Here is a 14,696-nt window from a genome sequence, read left to right as displayed (position 1 = left end):
TGATAACTTATGGACCTACAAAATCTTGGCAGTCTTGATAAAGACCTGTATGGTTGAAACACGTGTCAGCACTGCATGCTAAACAATGCAAACCAAACCACAGGAATTTACTGTATTAATCTCACCAGTAAATTGATTGGGCATCACATGCATAACAATGCAATTCAAACCATAAGAGTTTACTATATGTAACCCATCAGAAAACCGAATGAACTAAACAATAAAAACCCATGAAAAATCAATGAAGTTTGGGGACTCTACCTACCTACTCAGCTGAGTGGGAATAAGAAACTTTCTTGCATACTAAATTGCAGCACAAGCTCCATTGGAGTAGGAACTAAACCAAGCTACCAGTATGCACAGGATGGGATTCGGACGCAGCTTTCTGGTATGGGTGCGGGCCAACTACCAGCAGCCGATTCTCCTCCTTGCCATTAATGGGCATATCACGGAACCAGTGGCAGGCGGGAAACTAAGCAAGGGTGCCACTTTCCCCCATCCTGTATGCAATTCATTTGGAACCTTTCCTGCCAGTGGTCAGATCTAATGAGGACATAGTCGGAATCACATTCGCGGGTAGACCCCACAAGATCGCCGCCTTTGAGGACGACATGCTGCTGACACTAACCCAACCAGAGACTTTCCTGGAAGCAACTGAAAGGGAACTTACCCGATTCTGTGCGGTCGTGCGGCCAAAAATAAACGCGTCCAAGACTGAAATTCTCAACCTCACTCTCTCGTCTGAGGCTGCGCTCAAGCTCAAAAAGACCTCCCCGTTCAGAGTGGGTTGAACATGGCCTCACCTATCTGGGAATCAAACTGGCCAAGTCACCACAACACCTTTACCAAGTAAACTATCCGCTCATTTTCGAGAAGCTCAAATCCAAATTAATCTACTGGGGTCCACTAGCAATAACGTGGCCGGGGCGCATAAATGTTTTGAAAATGGTGGTACTACCCAAGCTTCTCTATTACTTTCAGCCCTTCTGGTTCGAATTCCGCCCGACCCTATTCAGAACCCTTCACAAAACGACCAGCCAATTTGTGTGGAACAACAAACCCCCGAGAGTGGCCACCAAACTGATGAAAGCCCCTATGGCTCATGGGGGCATGGGGCAGCTGAATTTTAGGGCCTACTATAGGGCTGCCCAGATGAGAGTAGTCCGGGACTGGCAGAGGGATGACCGGGGGAAGATCTGGAGACCCATGGACCGAGCAGTCGCAGGGGAGGATCTGGAGGGGATCCTATGGGAGCCCAAGGGGGACAGATTCCCCGAATGTACACTAGCTCCATCCTATCGGCAGTGGGACACACGTGGGATGAAGCGGTGAAAACCGCGCACATCACTAAGTGCCCCTCGCCATACACAACTCTGTTGGACAATCCACCATTTACCCCGGGTCAAAAAACATCCACATTCGAGGCCTGGCAACAGGGGTGGTGTCTGAAAGTGCGAGACATGTTTGACAGGGACCAAGTGAAGCAATTCGAACAATGTAAAGCAGACTTCACCCTAGGGGAAAGGGAAAGGTATTGTTATGCGCAAATGAGGCACTGGCTGTTCCACCCCACCATTAAACAAGCAGGAACACGACAACTAACCCCCTTCAAAAAGTAGTTAAATAGGGATCCAGGGGACAGGCAACTGGTAACTGTAACGCTCATCTGACTCCCACGGAGGCGCTGGCCTGGTTCGCGCTGCTGTGACCTCTTCTAAGGTGATGCGCAGGGTTCGGATGACGGATTGGACTTGGCCCCCAAATCTGGCTTGTCTGGCTCGCAGAAGTATCCTTCTGTAGGCGAAAATAGGGGATTAACTGTCTGCGGGGTAATGCAATCGGCCTCCCACTTTCCCCTCTCACCCTCCTCGAAACCCTTCTGTGATTCCTCGTAGCGTCTCACCTTAGGGTCTGGAAGGACGAGCTCTCCATCCTGCTTCTGATGCAGGGGCGCGTTGGTATCCAGTTACTTCACTGGATTTTCGGATTGGTGAGAACCAAACTTGCTTGGCTTCCAGGTAAGTTTTTTGATAAGAGGTTCCCCTTGTGTCCATGCATTAATGTACTAATGCTAGTGTCTTTTTCCCCATAGGGGCCGGGGTACGGTATGCCGGGGAACAGGCACCGACCCGAGATGAGAGGTGAAATCCTTGTAGAAATCAGGTAAGTCTTTAATGAGCGTTTTTTGGTAATGTCTTTTCATTCGCTCATTAACGCTGATGTCTCTTTTTCCCCTTCGGGGCCGGGGTCCGGAAATGCCAGGATGCGGCGCGGACCCGAAATGATGAGGGAATGAATCAACCGGTAAGTCTTAACATGGAGATTTAGCTTTCCTTATTCCCTTCTCTCTCTCACCTTTTGTTCTTGTCTTTTTCTCCCTAGGCGCTGGGGCATAACTGCGAATCCGGATGATCGCTGCTGAACATGGAGGCACCCTGTAAAGGTGAGTGGAATGCGGCGCTGCAGCGATCGACGCGATGAGCTTTTAAATAAAAGTCTTCCTTTTCAGGATTGTCGGCGAGATGTCTCCGGGATGCGGATTTAGCAGGTAAGGACTTTTCCTTCTTCTGTTCTCTTCTTCTCTTCCTTTGCAGGTGATCCAGGATGCTGGCAGGCGTGGCAGAAGTCAGGATGCAGGAGCAGACACGGTGAGCGTCCAGCTGCTAGATGCAGAACAACGCGAAGCACGTGTGGCTGTTCGGGTGGGGTTTAAATAGCCTTGGAAGAAGTTCCAGGTATGTATCCTTCCTCCAATCAGGTATGTATCCTTCCCCGACCACGCCCGGATGGTTAATTAGTCCCACAGGTAAAGTAGTTCCTTTCAGGCCTCAAGGAGGCCGAGATCCTGCAGCATGGTCTGCATCAGGTAAGTGCACCCAAGCACTCCCATAATGAGCCTAGCGCCTATGGCGCCAGGACTGATGTCTTTTATGAGCCTGGCGCCATAGGCGCCAGGACACTGTCCAAAGGGCCCCTATATGGGGTTGCTGGGTCCTTCCTTGGGGACTGGATGTCCGCTTTCGGGGATGCAGGGCTTGAACCGGCTCCCCGGGAGCGAGCATCATGACAGCACTCCCCCCCAAGGCCCCTCCCAAGGTTGTTCCCTCCGGGGGTTTTGGTTTGTCTGGGAAGAGTCGGTGGAATTTCCTGACTAATCGAGGTGCATGCACATGGTCGCTGGGTTCCCACGACCTCTCCTGAGGTCCGTAGCCCTTCCAATCCATTAGGTAGAACAGTTTTGACCTAAACATTTTTGAGTCTAAAATGTTCTTCACTTCGAATTCGGGCTCCCCATCTATTAGAATAGGTTCTGGAGGTTTGAGTAGTCGGGTTCCGGGTACCACTGGTTTCAGAAGTGACACATGAAAAACAGGATGAATTCGCATACTAGCTGGTAAATCAAGTTTAACAGCCACTGGGTTAATTATTGCCGTAATAGAATAAGGTCCCAGATATTTTGGGTTAAATGTTCGAGGCCCTTTGAGTGTTAAATGTCTGGTAGCTAACCACACTTGATCCCCAATCTGATACGGAGGTGCTTCACTCCGATGTAGATCAGCATTCTCCTTGTATTTTCTCTTGGCTTGTTGTAAATGCGTAGTTGCCTCTTTGAAGGATTGGGTAATTGTAGAATGCAGATGTTCTACTGCAGGCATTCCGAGGTTCTGAGGTGAGTCAAGGTTTGAGGTTCGAGGGTGATGCCCAAACAAAGTATAAAAAGGACTGTGGCCAGTTCCAGAGTGTACCGAATTATTATATGCGTATTCGGCTATCCAAAGAATGTCTTTCCAGTTGCTTTCAGATTGCTGCAACATACACCGTAAGTACTGCTCAAGGGTCTGATTTGTCCTCTCGGTCTGACCATCGTTCTGAGGGTGGTGACTGGTCGATAATCGTAACGTCGATCTGCGCCATTTGACAACATTTGCGCCAGAAGTGGGAAATGAATTGGCTTCCCCGGTCAGAGATTAGTATAGATGGGAATCCATGTAGCCGAACAATATTTTCGAGGAATTCTTTGGCTAGGACAGAAGCTGAAGGTAAACCTTTCAAAGGAATAAAGTGGGCCATTTTGGAAAACAAATCCCCAATTACCAGAATAGTATTGTACCCCGAACAAGGAGGCAGGTCCGTAATAAAATCCATTGATAGGGTGTGCCAGGGTGCTGGCGGTATGTCTAGAGGTTGAAGGAGACCGGCTGGTCTTTTCTTTTGACTTTTATTTTGGGCGCAAACACCACAGGACATCACAAAAGATTTAACATCTTTTCGCCAAGAGGGCTACCAAAATTGTCGTTTCACCTTTTCCTCTGTCTTGGCAATACCGGGGTGTCCCTCTATTAATGTATCATGATAACCGGAAATAACTAGTTCGTGTAATTCCTTATGTGGCAGGAATAAGCGTCCTTGGAAATAAGGTAAACCATTATCTATGGTAAAGTCTGATCCCTTTTGTATCCAATCCTGTAAGGTTGTAGGGTCCAGGAGTTGTTTCACTCTGGCTTGAATGTCTTCAAGCGTCTGTAACGAAGTCATGCCTAGAATCCTCTGTTCGGGAATTATTGGTACTGGTTCTGAGTTCGTATCAGATTCTCCCATTCCAATTCGGGATAAGGCGTCTGCTTTGCCATTCTTGCAGCCAGGTCGATAGGTAATCACAAAATCAAATTCAGCGAAAAACAAAGCCCATCGGAGCTGCCGTGATGACTGAGCCTTGGCGGTTTTCAAATACTGTAAATTCCGGTGATCACTGTGATCGTATGTCGAGCGCCAAGCAGATAATGCCGCCAGGCTTTAAAAGCGGACTTAATGGCTAACAGTTCTTTGTCAGTGATTGCATAATTAACCTTGGGTGCCGAGAATTTTCTGGACCAGAATGCTACGGGATGCAGTTGGTTGGTTTCGGGATCTCTTTGGGACAGGACAGCTCCCATGGCTAGGCTGGATGCGTCAGTCTCGACGACATAAGGGAGATCTGGACGCAGGTGTTTCAATATAGGTGCAGAGGTAAACTTAGCTTTTAAATCCTGAAAGGCCTGCTCGGCTTCTTCAGACCATTCAAAACGTTTATTTTTCCTCAAGAGTGCAGTAATGGGTTGTACCACGCGTGAAAATTCCGGGATAAACCTGCGATAGAAATTGGCAAAGCCGAGCATGCTTTGAACCCCTTTTACAGAGCTAGGTGATGGCCATTTGAGGATGGCATCCACTTTTCTTGAGTCCATTCGGACTCCTTTGGGTGTCAGGATGAAACCTAGAAACTCGACTTCTGTGGTATGGAAAACACATTTCTCCAATTTAGCAAATACTTTGTGTTGGCGCAGTTTTTCAAGTACTGCCCTGACGTGTTTTCTGTGATCAGATTCCGAAGAGGAGTACACCAGAATGTCATCGATATATACGACAACACAAACATTGATGAGTTCCCGAAGGACATCATTCATGAAGTATTGGAAGGCAGCCGGCGCATTACACAATCCGAAAGGCATCACCTGGTACTCGAATAATCCGTATTTAGTACGGAAAGCAGTTTTCCATTCGTCGCCTTCTTTAACTCGTACCAGATGATAAGCCCCCCGGAGATCTAATTTGGTGTATATGCAAGCGTCCTTCACCTGGTCAAGGAGTTCAGGGATCAGAGGCAGAGGATAACGGTTTTTAACCGTTATCTGGTTCAATGCGCGGTAATCAACACAAGTTCTAAGGTCACCTTCTTTTTTGGGCACGAAGAACAAAGCCGAGGATGCCGGGGACTTTGACGGGCGAATAAAACCATTAGCTAGGTATTGATCCAAATATTGTCTCAAATGCAGGTTTGAAGGTTCGGTAAGGGCATAAATCCTGCTACAAGGGGGTTGTGCACCGGGCACCAGATCGATTTGGCAATCGTACGATCTGTGAGGGGGTAACGTGTTGGCCTGTTCCTTTTGGAAGACGTCCTGAAAGTCTTGGTATTCCGGAGGTAGTTGTATGGAGGCAGAGGTTACAGATGCTAGATTAATCTTCAGGTTTTCTGGGTAGCAGGTTTGTGTACAATCCGGGAAGGTTATTCTCTTAGCTCGCCAATCAATTCGAGGATTATGTGTCTCTAACCAAGGGATTCCAAGAATAACCTGAAACTGTGGAGCCTTGATTACATCAAACACAACACCCTCCTGATGGCCGTCGGGACCAATAAGAGTCACCTCAGTAGTGGAATGTGTTACCGGTCCAGAGGCAATTTCAGTTCCATCGACTGTGGTGATGACATCTTTGCTGGTTTTAGGACGGAGAGGGAGGTTAATCCTAGAGACCAATTCACGATCCACATAGTTTCCAATAGCCCCACTATCGATGTATGCCTTTATTGCATGCAACCGCTTAGGCTGTTCTGGATCTACGAGAACCATTGGCACAATGAAATGCGAGGTCTGAGAGTTAGTTTTCAAGCTCGGCAAGCGGACCCCTACGCTTGTCGGGCGGAGTCGTTTCCCGAAACAGAGTCTTCATGGTTTTTATCAGCGGCTCCTACCGCCTTTTGGGGCGGTTTTGCCGGGCAATCTCGTAGAAAGTGTCCAGAATTTCCACAATAAAGACATAATTTTAACTGCCGCCTCCTTTCACGTTCCTTTTGAGTTAAGGGTCCTTTAACCCCTCCAATTTGCATAGGCTCAGAGACATCAACTCCCTTGGGATTAGCATGGGTCTTGACCAACACCCGGGTCTCAAACCTGGACCGATCTGCTTTTCTGTTTTGAAGTCTGTGATCCAATTGGACCACTAAGTCTATATACTCTGTGCATTCTTGGGGCGGATTTACAACTCGGGCCAAGACATCTTTAAGTTCTCCGCGTAGGCCTTGATAAAACAACGTGACTCTTTTATCCTCTGGCCATCCCGTTTCCACAATTAGTCTATTAAAGGTTGCAATATAGGATAGGAGGTCCTGATTGCCCTGTCGCAGGGATAGAAGTTCGTCATCCAGAGCCTGCCCCTGAGAGTGTCTAGCAAATAACCTTTCCATGCTTGCTTGAAACCCTTGAAAATCACGGAGAATCGGGTCATCTTGAGTAACCAGTGGAACTGACCAATCGGCAGCACAGCCGCTGAGATATGACAATACAAAGGCTACCTTGGTCTGATCATTAGGGAAGGCCCCAGGTCTGCATAGGAAGTGCAAACGACACTGATTCATGAATACGGCGAATCGTTTGGGGTCCCCAGCAAAGCGTTCGGGTGGGGCCAGCGGCATGTTTCCAGGTAGATTAATCTGCACAGGGTTACTGGAAACCACAGGAGCGGGGTTCCCTCCGGAACCGGGTAGAGGAGTTTGCCCAGCTTGGCCTTGCAAAAGTTGTCTGGCCAGGTCATCAGTTCTTTCCTTTGATATTATTAATTCCCTCCTGAGGGCATTAGTCTCTTGACGAGCGGCATGTACTTCGGCCCGTAATTCCCCCAGTAATTGGGCCAACTGATCAGTCTCAGAACTTTCCATAGCGCCTGGGTGGGAATTTGTAGGAAGGCTTTGCGTTCTGTAACGCTCACCTGACTCCCACGGAGGCGCTGGCCTGGTTCGCGCTGCTGTGACCTCTTCTAAGGTGATGCGCAGGGTTCGGATGACGGACTGGACCGGGCCCCCAAATCTGGCTTGTCTGGCTCGCAGAAGTATCCTTCTGTAGGCGAAAATAGGGGATTAACTGTCTGCGGGGTAATGCAATCGGCCTCCCACTTTCCCCTCTCACCCTCCTCGAAACCCTTCTGTGATTCCTCGTAGCGTCTCACCTTAGGGTCTGGAAGGACGAGCTCTCCATCCTGCTTCTGATGCAGGGACGCGTTGGTATCCAGTTACTTCACTGGATTTTCGGATTGGTGAGAACCAAACTTGCTTGGCTTCCAGGTAAGTTTTTTGATAAGAGGTTCCCCTTGTGTCCATGCATTAATGTACTAATGCTAGTGTCTTTTTCCCCAAAGGGGCCGGGGTACGGAATGCCGGGGAACAGGCACCGACCCGAGATGAGAGGTGAAATCCTTGTAGAAATCAGGTAAGTCTTTAATGAGCGTTTTTTGGTAATGTCTTTTCATTCGCTCATTAACGCTGATGTCTCTTTTTCCCCTTAGGGGCCGGGGTCCGGAAATGCCAGGATGCGGCGCCGACCCGAAATGATAAGGGAATCAATCAACCGGTAAGTTTTAACATGGAGATTTATCTTTCCTTAATCCATTCTCTCTCTCACCTTTTGTTCTTGTCTTTTTCTCCCTAGGCGCTGGGGCGTGACTGCGAATCCGGATGATCGCTGCTGAACATGGAGGCGCCCTGTAAAGGTGAGTGGAATGCGGCTCTGCGGCGATCGACACGATGAGCTTTTAAATAAAAGTCTTCCTTTTCAGGATTGTCGGCGAGATGTCTCCAGGATGCGGATTTAGCAGGTAAGGACTTTTCCTTCTTCTGTTCTCTTCTTCTCTTCCTTTGCAGGTGATCCAGGATGCTGGCAGGCGTGGCAGAAGTCAGGATGCAGGAGCAGACACGGTGAGCGTCCAGCTGCTAGATGCAAAACAACGCGAAGCACGTGTGGCTGTTCGGGTGGGGTTTAAATAGCCTTGGAAGAAGTTCCAGGTATGTATCCTTCCTCCTATCAGGTATGTATCCTTCCCCGATCACGCCCGGATGGTAAATTAGTCCCACAGGTAAAGTAGTTCCTTTCAGGCCTCAAGGAGGCCGGGATCCTGCAGCATGGTCTGCATCAGGTAAGTGCACCCAAGCACTCCCATAATGAGCCTGGCGCCTATGGCGCCAGGACTGATGTCTTTTATGAGCCCTGCGCCATAGGCGCCAGGACACTGTCCAAAGGGCCCCTATATGGGGTTGCTGGGTCCTTCCTTGGGGACTGGATGTCCGCTTTCGGGGACGCAGGGCTTGAACCGGCTCCCCGGGAGCGGGCATCATGACAGTAACAGCTATTACAAGCACATAAAGACAGGCCGAGGATCCTCCGGTAAGGCCATACATGAAAAGATGGGAAATCTCCACGGGTAGCACAGTGGAGGAGTCGGAGTGGGCAAGGCTCCCATATAAGGGAGAAAATGTATTCTTCAATTGCACATGACACAGACAAAACTGCATAAAATGTACCCAGGGACCTCACAGCTCTGTTGGAGGGAATGCGGAGGGGAGGGGACCTGGATTCCTACATGGTGGGAATGCCCCAAAATCGACCACTATTAGGAGGGTGTGCTGGAAGCTATCGAGCAGGTCCTAGGGATGAAGTGCAAGGGTAATAGAGGTCTGGCTATAATAGGAATCGACAGGACACTAGAGGAAATCACCTCTAAGCCGGGCAGCAAACTCTATGTGATAATGTTGATGGTGGCAGCGCTGTACTGGCTTGTAAATGGAAAGCCAGGGACCCTCCACAGGACCACGGGTGGCTGAGATTTGGTCCTTTGTCACTTTGGAGTGGCGCACATACTCCATCCAAGGGGATTACAAGAAGTTCAAAACTGACTAGTCGTCCTTATTGAAATATCTAAGGGAGGGGGAAAGGGGAGCATGGTGCCCAAGGACCATGGCACTCTTGCGCATAATCAACCGACCTGGGGAAGGCGAATTGGGAAGGACCTAAGGAAGACAGGCTTCCACAAGCCTGGCACCCTGGAACACTTGTTAGACCACAGCAATCCACCTCATGGGAACCGCCTACGCATGGACTATGCCCAGACTAGGGTTTACAGACTTGATGGTCGTGCAGAGAAAGGATACCTCCGTCCCCAAGTACCGCACAGGCAACACCAGAAATACTGCCTGTGTGGTCTTTGAGGCCACAGGTGAAGTGGTTCGTAGGCCTGGATTCGGGAACAGCCGGAAAAGGACCCCTCGAACGCTGTAAGGCAATGGGTTATAGGATAAGCACAGAGCAGTTGGCAAGAGTAGAACCACAGGGAAATGATCCTAAATGGCTTACCTAATGGGTTGGTAATAGATGTTTCAATATCAGCAGAGGGGCGTTGGGGGTTCCCCAAGTGGTGGATATGCAGACAGGCAAACGCCCAGCGTGAAGGCCAGAGGCCAAGAATCCAAGGCAAGAAACAATATCCGTAAGGCAGATCAGGGACAGTCCAAGGGTCAGGTAGCGAGAAAACAGTTCCAAAACGAGGTAACAAGAGGCAAAGGCACTAGGAATCCAATGAGCAAAGGTAGTCCGGCAACTGGTGATCCAATGTCAATACTTGGGCAAGGCAAAGGCAATCCGTGGTACAGAAAACGTGGTCGAGAAAATCCGTGGAGTTAGCAACAGAACGAGCGTCACGGAATCCGGGTGGAAACAGCTGTGAAGCGAAGCTCATTGATTTCCGGACTCTTTTATCCAATGACGGCGTATCACGTGATGGGGAGTGACAGAAATCACGTGATACGGAAGTATTGCTGCAATGGAGAGTCACGTGACGCGTGACGCGCGGATCCTCCGAGGTCCATTCAGGGCACCCTGGTGACATGGAAGCCTCCAGTGTAGCTGCCAGGAGCGGGAGGGAAAGTAAGTGCCAGGTGAATGAGTAAACCCCCGGGTATGTTGACTGAATGGGCGCCTGGACATGCGTGCAATCGGATGTGTATGTGAGTGAGTGGGACGGCAAGAGGCCGAGGGTGGGGGCGTGGCACCCGCAGAGGGGATGTTAGGTGTAGGAGACGTAACAGAGTCCCCCCTCAACGGCCCACGACCTCGTGGGCAAGCAGGGCAGTCCCTATGGAATCGAGCAACAAGGAGAGGGGCATGGACATCAGAGGAGGGAACCCAGGAACAATCTTCGGGGCCATAACCCACCCAGTCAACGAGATACTGAAGGCGCCCTCTGTGAAGACGACAACCCATGATGGCATTGACCTCGTACTCATCAGGGGTGGATAGTGAAACGGGAGCAGGAGGCGTAGTAATACGGGTAGGAGCAAGACAGGGTTTGAGGAGGGAAGTATGAAAAACCGGGTGGAGCCGCCAGGCAGAAGGGATCCCAAGGCGAAAAGCAACAGGGTTCAGGACGCGAGTGATTCTGTAGGGACCAACAAAGCGAGGCAACAGTTTGCGACAACCGGGGATGCGTAGATGCCGGGTCGACAACCATACCCGATCACCCACGTGATAATCAGGGGCCGCCGTCCGCTTCCTATCAGCCTTTGATTTCATAACTGCCTGTGCCTCATGAAGATGGACAAGGGTTTGAGCATGGACATCGGCCAGATCGCGAACACAGGCGTTAGCAGCAGGAGTGGCAGTAGTGAGGTCAGGTAGTGGGAGAGTGCGGGGATGTTGACCGTACATAGAATAAAAGGGAGAGAAACCCGTAGCAGAATGTCGGGCATTATTATATGCAAAGTCAGCGAGATGGAGTAGGCTAAACCAGGAATCCTGATACTGGAGGGTCGAACAACGCAGGTACTGTTCCAGGGCCTGGTTAACTCCCTCCGTCTGCCCGTCACTTTCTGGGTGATAGGCAGAAGAAAAGTGAGCATCAATGCCTAAGAGCTTGGTGAGGGCACGCCAGAAGCAGGAAGTAAACTGTGACCCACGATCCGATACAATAACCTGCGGAAGACCGAAAAGACAAAAAACAGCCTTAAAGAACAGGCGGGCAAGGGTCGGGGCTGAGGGAATGCCGGTACAGGGGATGAAGCGGCCCATTTTGGTGTAGGAATCTACTATAACCCAAACGGTATCATAGCCCTGTCTGCGTGGTAGGTCTGTGATAAGATCCATGGAGATGGTATGCCAAGGCCTGGGGGGAATAGGTAGTGGTTGGAGTAACCCCAAGGGACGTCCCCTACGAGCCTTACATTGAGCACATACTGAGCAGGTGTTAACATAGTTATCTATGTCTCGTCTCATGGATGGCCACCAACACCATCGGTGTAGCAACTCAAGAGTACGTTGCTGCCCTGGGTGGCCGTTGATAGCCGCATCGTGGGACCAAGCAAGCGCCTGATTGCGGACATCGCTCGTGGGAAGGTACAGTCTACCCTGGACGAATGGCAACCCCTCCTGAAGTACGATATCCCATTCATTGAGTAAGTGTGGATGTTGGGAAACCCATTGCTTGATGGTCGTAAGCATGGGTGGGGATGGTGTACATAGACATATGACATGGCCCTTTCCCAAAACCGTGTCTGGGAACAGAGGCAGCGGTTCCCCCCCAGGGGAGCGAGAAAGAGCGTCAGCTTTGCCATGGACCGAACCCGGCCTGTGCTTAACCACAAAGTCAAAAGCAGCAAAGAACAAGTGCCAACGCACCTGTCTGCTATTTGCGCATTTAAGCGAGGCCAAGTCCTGGAGGTTCTTATGGTCTGTGTACACTATCGTCTGGTGCCTTGCCCCCATGAGGTGGTGCCGCCAGACCTGGAGGGCATCCTTGATGGCCAGGAGTTCCTTCTCGGTCACCGTGTAGTGGGATTCGGCTGCGGAGAACTTCCGCGAATGGTAAGCAACCGGATGTAAACAGCCCGTGGCAGGGCATGGTTGGGACAGCACGGCACCTAGAGCATACGAAGAGGCATCTGCTTCTAGTACATACGGTAGATCTGGGTCGGGGTGCTGCAACACAGGGGCTGAGACAAACCTAGATTTAAGAGTGTCAAACGCCTTCTGGTGTATGGAGGTCCAGATAAAGGGGACAAGAGGGCTAGTTAACGCTGTCAAGGGAGATACAATGGAAGAAAACCCAACTATAAATCGTCGCTAAAAATTAGCAAAGCCGATAAAGGACTGTAATTGTTTGGTGTTGCCAGGGTTTGGCCATTCCGTGACAGCACAGACCTTGGATTGATTCATCGATAGTCCCCCAGGAGAAATGTGGAAACCCAGGAAGTCCACCTCTCTGACATGGAACGAGCATTTTTCGGGTTTGGCAAACAATGCATTCTTCTTAAGGCGTGATAGGACTTCCCTGACATGAGAGACATGGGCCTCCAAAGAGGAAGAAAAAATCAGGATGTCGTCTAGATAGATCACCACATACGTATCTAAGATATCAGAAAAAATGTCATCGATGAAACGTTGGAACGTTGCAGGTGCATTACAAAGCCCGAAGGGCATCACGGTGTACTCGAACAACCCCTGTCGGGAACAAAACGCGGTTTTCCATTCGTCACCGCGTCGTATTCGGACCAGGTTATATGCCCCTCTTAGGTCTAGTTTGGTATAGATCGATGCCTTAGTCAGCCTATCCAGGAGCGTGGAAATAAGAGGGATAGGATATCTGTTCTTTATTGTGATGGAATTCAGTCGTCTGTAATCCACGCATGGGCGCAAATCACCCTCTTTCTTTGGTACAAAGAATATAGGACTAGCAGCCGGAGAGCAGGACGGCCGGATATGACCCAAACGCAAGGCCTGTTGTATATAGTGCTTTAGGGTTTGTTCCTCGGATGGTGATAGCGAGTAGACCCTTCCCTTGGGTATGGGAGCTTCTGGAAGGAGATCGATAGGGCAGTCATAGGGCCTATGTGGAGGTAGGCCTTCCGCTACGGTCTTATTGAAGACCATGTGGTAATCTTGGTATTCCTTGGGGATGCCTGCCATAACGGCTCCCACGGTCTGTGCTGACGTGCCGTCAGGTGCCGTGACGCTGATGTGGGAGGAAACCATAGCGCCGAGAATAGAGGCAGAAGATGAGAGTGACTCAGGTTCTATGAGACAGAAATGTTGGCATTCTTCTGACTCAAATAGTACTTGTCCCGTACCCCAGTTGATTAACGGGTTATGGTGTTTCAACCAGGGTATTCCCAGTATGACCCCGAACTGGGGTGTGGTAATGAGGTCGAACGACAAGTTTTCCTTGTGGGTACCTTGTATGACCACCTCCAAAGGTGCGGTTTGATGCTTAATCGGGCCGGAGGCTAAAGAGGTGCCGTCAACAGCCTGTACGGGTTCGGGGTGATCCTTTTGGATCAGAGGTAGGTTAAGACGATGTGCTAGCGCAATGTCCATAAAACAACCCGTGGCTCCGGAGTCTATCACTATTTGCACAGCATGAACGATCTCTCTGGTGGGTTTCAATAGGGCTTGTACTGTAACAGGTCTGATAGGACCAAATGCAGGGTCAGCGGGGGTCGTGAACGGGCTCGCCGGTGCCCCCGGTATCATGGGCGAGCCTTCTGAAAACCCGGCACTTTGTTTCTCGGTCGGAGGGGGCATTCTTTTACATAATGTCCGTTTAGACCACAATAGAAACAAGCGTTATTGGTTCTTCGACGTTCACGTTCTGACTGTGTTATGGGACTCCGGATTCCGCCTATTTGCATGGGCTCGGAACCGACGGAAGACGGCGCTGGAGATGGCTGCCCAAACGTGGATTCCATCCTTCGTTCGGATTTGCGGGCGTCCACCTGTAGGGCAAGGTCTACAAGGTCTGTGAAAACAGAAGGAAGGGCAGGGACCACTGAAAGGGCGTCCTTCATAGCACCACTGAGTCCTCGGTAGAACACGATCGCCTTCTTTTCCTCAGGCCAAGAGGTTTCAGCGGCGAGTTGGTTGTACCGGGTGATGTACTCGATCAATGTTTGTTTACCCTGTGTAAGGTCCAATAGTTCCAGGTCCCTTGCCTGGGCCTTGTAGCGGGTATCGAACACTTTAGCCATCTCCGTGACCAGAAGCTCAAAATCATACAATACAGGGTGGTTGCCCTCTAAGAACGGATTTGCCCAAGTGGCCGCTATGCCTGACAGATGAGATAAG

This window comes from Ambystoma mexicanum, chromosome 8 (assembly GCF_040938575.1).
Source record: "Ambystoma mexicanum isolate Mex_15411 chromosome 8, UKY_AmexF1_1, whole genome shotgun sequence".
In the NCBI taxonomy this organism is placed as follows: Eukaryota; Metazoa; Chordata; class Amphibia; order Caudata; family Ambystomatidae; genus Ambystoma; species Ambystoma mexicanum.
This window is presented reverse-complemented; position numbering follows the sequence as displayed.